Raw genomic sequence first — 6,129 nt, 5'->3', positions numbered from 1 at the left:
AATGATTCAAAGTGAAACTGCGAATCCCTCCTCACACCCCATCCAGCTTTCTCTGAACTAAACCCCGTGTCACAGTGGGGACAGACGCCCGCACCCTCTCAACTAACCCCCCCACCCCCCAAGTCCCTATACTAGACAAGGTTCACATCCTACACCCACCCCCACCCCCGCTGCCTTGTCCTTTGAAATGCACCATTGAATTGTTACAAAGTTGTGGGGGGATTGTGGTGGTCCCACCACGCCAGGTTACAGTGTCACCTCTCAGCTTGTCCACCCCAGTCCAACACTGGCACCTCCACATCACTGAATCATTCCAGCACAGGAGTAGGCCATCCGACCCCTACAATCTGTGCCAGCCCCCTGTAAGGACAGTTTAACTTGTTCCGCTCCCCAGCCCCCTTCCAGACAGCATTGCAAACTCTTCAGCTCGTTATCCAATTCCATTTCGCTCGCTGCCGTTGAATCTGTTTCCACCTCACCTCACTCCCCAGACAATACAGTCCAGAGCCTAACCACTCACTGTGTGAATCTGTCTCCACCACACTCTCAGACAGTACATTCCAGAGCCTAACCACTCACTGTGTGAATCTGTCTCCACCACACTCTCAGACAGTACATTCCAGAGCCTAACCACTCACTGTGTGAATCTGTCTCCACCACACTCTCAGACAGTACATTCCAGAGCCTAACCACTCACTGTGTGAATCTGTCTCCAACACACTCTCAGACAGTACATTCCAGAGCCTAACCACTCACTGTGTGAACCTGTCTCCACCACACTCTCAGACAGTACATTCCAGAGCCTAACCACTCACTGTGTGAATCTGTCTCCAACACACTCTCAGACAGTACATTCCAGAGCCTAACCACTCACTGTGTGAATCTGTCTCCAACACACTCTCAGACAGTACATTCCAGAGCCTAACAACTCGCTGTGTGAATCTGTCTCTACCACATGCTCAGACACAACATTCCAGATCCCAATCACTGGCTGTGTGAATCTGTCTCCACCACACTCTCAGACAGTACATTCCAGATCCCAATCACTCGCTGTGTGAATCTGTCTCCACCATATGCTCAGACACAACATTCCAGATCCCAATCACTCGCTGTGTGAATCTGTCGCAGTAAGAAGTTTCACAACACCAGGTTAAAGTCCAAAGGTGTATTTGGTAGCACAAGCCACTAGCTTTCAGAAAGCTGCCCCCTCTTCAGGTGAGTGGGAGCTCTGTTCACAAACAGGACAGATAAAGACACAAACTCAATTTACAAAATAATGGTTGGAATGCGAGTCTTTACAGGTAATCAAGTCTCGAAGGGACAGACAATGTGAGTGGAGAGAGGGTTAAGCACACGTTAAAGAGATGTGTATTGTCTCCAACCAGAACAGTTACTGAGATTTTGCAAGCCTAGGCAAGTCATGGGGGTTACAGATGGTGTGACATGGACCCAAGATCCCGGTTGAGGCCGTCCTCATGTGTGCGGAACTTGGTTATCAGTCTCTGTTCAGCAACTCTGCGCTGTCCTGTTGTGAAGGCCACCTTGAAGAACACTTACCCGAAGATCAGAGGCTGAGTGCCCGTGACTGCTGAAGTGTTCCCCAACAGGAAGAGAACAGTCTTGCCTGGTGATTGTCGAGCAGTGTTCATTCATCTGTTGTCACAGCATTTGCATGGTCTCCCCAATGCACCATGCCTCAGGACATCCTTTCCTGCAGCATATCAGGTAGACAATATTGGCTGAGTTGCAAGAGTATGTGCCGTGTACCTGGTGGATGGTGTTCTCATGTGAGATGATGGCATCCATGTCGATGATCCGGCATGTCTTGCAGGCGTTGCTGTGGCAGGGTTGTGTGGTGACGTGGTCATTGTTGTCCTGAAGGCTGGATAGTTTGCTGCGGACAATGGTCTGTTTGAGGTTATGTGGTTGTTTGAAGGCAAGAAGTGGGGGTATGGGGATGGCCTTGACAAGATGTTCGTCTTCATCAATGACATGTTGACGGTTCCAGAGAAGATGTCATAGCTTCCCTGCTCTGGGGAAGTACTGGATGATGAAGAGTACTCTGTCCACCGTGTCCCGTGTTTGCCTTCTGAGGAGGTCGGTGTGGTTTTTCACTGTGGCGTATTGGAACTGACGATCATGAGTCAAGCGCCATATCCTATTCTTATGAGGGCATCTTTCAGCATCTGGAGGTGTCTTTTGTGATCCTCCTCATCTGAGCAGACCCTGTGTATATGGAGGGGATATCCATAGGGGATGGTTTCTTTAACGTGTTTAGGGTGGAAGCTGGAGAAGTGGAGCATTGTGAGATTATCCGTGGGCTTGCGGTACAGGGAGGTGCTGAGATGACTGTCTTTGATGGAGATGAGTGTGTCCAAGAATGTAACCGATTGCAGAGAGTAGTCCATGGTGAGTCTGATGTGGGATGGAACTTGTTGATGTCATCATATTGATGTTTCAGTGATTGTTCACCATGAATCCAAAGGAAGTTAGCATCAGTCCTGTGCAGTGAAGAGATCTTGTTCGAACCTAAGCATGAAGATGTTGGCATATCTGTTTCCACCACACTCTCAGACAGTACATTCCAGATTCTAACCACTCGCTGTGTGAATCTGTCCACCATACTCTCAAACAGTGCATTCCAGACCCTAACCACTCGCTGTGTGAATCTGTCTCTCCAACACATTCTCAGATATGACATTCCAGATCCTACTCACTTGCTGTGTGAATCTGTCTCCACCACACTCTGAATCATAGAAATAGAACCATAGAAACTCTACAGTACAGAAAGAGGCTGGCGAGTCTGTACTGACCACAATCCCACCCAAGCCCTACACCCCCATCCCTACATTTTACCCACTAACGCCTCTAACCTACACATCTCAGGACGCTAAGGGCAATTTTTAGCATAGCCAATCAACCTAACCCGCACATCTTTCGACTCTCATACATTGTCTTCTTGCTCCTAACCACTCACTGTGTGAATCTGTCTCCACCACTCTCTGACAGTACAGTCCAGACCCTAACCACTCGCTGCGTGAATCTGTTTTCACCACACTCTCAGACAGTCCCTTCCAGATCCTAACCACTCACTGTGTGAATCTGTCTCCACCACACTCTCAGACAGTACATTCCAGATCCTAACCACTCGCTGTGTGAATCTGTCTCCACCGCACTCTCAGACACAGCATTCCAGATCCTAACCACTCGCTGTGTGAATCTGTCTCCACCACACTCTCAGACAGTACATTTCAGATCTTAACCACTCGCTGTGTGAATCTGTCTCCACCACACTCTCAGACAGTACATTCCAGATCCTAACTACTCGCTGTGTGAATCTGTCTCCACCACACTCTCAGACAGTACATTTCAGATCCTAACCACTCGCTGTGTGAATCTGTCTCCACCACACTCTCAGACAGTGCATTCCAGATCCTAACCACTCGCTGTGTGAATCTGTCTCCACCACACTCTCAGACAGTGCATTCCAGATCCTAACCACTCGCTGTGTGAATCTGTCTCCACCACACTCTCAGACAGTGCATTCCAGATCCTAACCACTCGCTGTGTGAATCTGTCTCCACCACACTCTCAGACAGTGCATTCCAGATCCTAACCACTCGCTGTGTGAATCTGTCTCCACCACACTCTCAGACAGTGCATTCCAGATCCTAACCACTCGCTGTGTGAATCTGTCTCCACCACACTCTCAGACAGTACATTCCAGATCCTAACCACTCGCTGTGTGAATCTGTCTCCACCACACTCTCAGACAGTACATTCCAGATCCTAACCACTCGCTGTGTGACTCTGTCTCCACCACACTCTCAGACAGTGCATTCCAGATCCTAACCACTCCCTGTGTGAATCTGTCTCCACCGCACTCTCAGACACAGCATTCCAGATCCTGACGGTTTACTGATATTAAGGGATGGATTTTCTGGCCGTTCTCATCCCAAAACTGGAAAATCCCGCTCAAAGTCTTCATGGTCCAACCGCCACCCTCCCCCTCCCCCATCCTGCCCACTACGATCCTTGTGGCAGGCGGGATGGGAAAATTCCCCCCAGAATCTTTCCTCTCGTGTTATCACCCCTTCTTTTGCCAGTTACCTGTGCCCTCTGGTCTCGATCCTCCCACCAATGGGAATAGTTTCTCCCTATCCGCTCTGCCTAGACTTTTCATGATGACAAACACTTTGATCAAATCTTCTCCCAATATTCTCCCCGCCTCCCCACCCACCCCTTGCCCCAAAGGAAAACGATCCTAACTTCTCAATCTATCTTCATAACTGAAGTTCCTCATCCCTAGGACAATCCTCTGAAGCTTTTCCGCACCCTCTCCAATGCTTTCACATCTTTGCTAAAGTATGATACTCTGAACTGGACACAAACTTCAGCTGAGACCAAAGCAAAGGATGTTTATTTTTCATTCATGAGATCTGGACATCATTGGCTAGGCCAGCATTTATTATCCAAGGGTAGGCAGCATACCTAGTGGAAGTTACCAAACTGACCATTGGTCAGAGATATAGCTATCACTTCTTGACAATATAACATGCACAAGTTTTAATTGGACATTAGACCCTTATGTGTGCATGATGTAGCCTCAGTTATGATTAGCCAGTGTTAGCACTGCCTGACTGTGGGTGCTTGTGGGTGATTGAGTTCTCACTGCAGTTACAATACTCACGCTGATCAAGTGTTACAGCAATGAAAAGGTTAGAATGGAACTATTTATGGACATTTTTCAGAATAAATTGCATAGAATAACCACCACAGGTCATTGTATTTCTTGAATGAGGAACCGGGAAATTAATGAAAATTCACGAATGATTCACAGGATGGAACCTAAGTGATGATTTATATACAGAATAAAAGATACCCAAAATTAGTTACAGGTTGGAATCTAATCGAGAGTTTGGGAAGGTGTGGGTGCGGTGCTGAGAGGGGTATATATTTAGAATAACAGGTCATTTAAAATAGATTGGAATCACATATTCTCATCTTAAATGAGGAAGGAGCCCAGACCATCAGTGCACAAGACACGGTTGAAGCATTCTCAGCCTCCTTCAGCCAGAAATGCCGCATAGATGATTCATATCAGCCTGACTTTTAGTCAATTTGATTCATTCCACATTATAATCAAAAAACAGTTAAAGGCACGGGGTACTGCAAAGGCCAAAGGCCCTGATAACACTCTGCCAATAGCTGTGCCCTTAGCCAAGCTGTTCCAGTGGAGCTACAACACTGGCATCTACATGGCAATGTGGAAAATTGCCCAAGTATGTCCTGTACATCAGAAACAGGACAAATCCAACCCAGCCAATTATCGCCCCAACAATCTCCCCTCCATCATCAGTAAAGTGGTCCAGTATGTAGTCTCACAACACCAGCTTAAAGTCCAACAGGTTTATTTGGTAGCACGAGCTTTCAGAGCGTTCTGAAAGTTCGTACTACCAAATAAACCAGTTGAACTTTAACATAGTGTTGTGAAACTACTCACTGTTCCCAGCCCAGTCCAATGCCAGCAGCTCCACATCACAGTAAAATGGTGAACGGGGTCACAAATAGTGCTATCAACCAGCATCTGCTCAGTAATAACCTGCTGACGGACGCTCAGTTCAGGTTCCACCAGGGTCACTCAGCTCCTGACCTCATTACAGCCTTGGTTCAAACGTGGACAAAAGAGCTGAACTCCAGAGGTGGGAGGTGAGGTGGGAGTGACTGCCCTCGACATCAAGGCAGCATTTGACCGAGTGTGGCATCAAGGAGCCCGATCAAAACTGGAATCAATGTTAGAGGAAAACTGTCCACTGGTTGGAGTCATACCTGGCACAAAGGAAGATGGTTGTGGTGGTTGGAGATCAATCATCTCAGTTCCAGGACATCACTGCAGGAGTTCCGCAGGGTTAGTGTCCGATGCCCAATCATTGTCAAGCTGCTTCGTCAATGACCTTCCCTCTGTCATAAGTTCCATAAGGAGGATGTTCACCGACGATTGTACAATGTTCAGCATCATTCACAACTCCTCAGATACTGAAGCAGTCCATGTCCAAATGCAATAAGATTTGGAGAATATCCAGACTTGGGCTGACAAGCTGCAAGCAACATTCACGCCACACAAGTGCC

The sequence above is a fragment of the Carcharhinus amblyrhynchos genome, chromosome 12, assembly GCF_965287045.1.
Source record: "Carcharhinus amblyrhynchos chromosome 12, sCarAmb.v2.hapA, whole genome shotgun sequence".
NCBI classification, from domain to species: Eukaryota; Metazoa; Chordata; class Chondrichthyes; order Carcharhiniformes; family Carcharhinidae; genus Carcharhinus; species Carcharhinus amblyrhynchos.
This window is presented reverse-complemented; position numbering follows the sequence as displayed.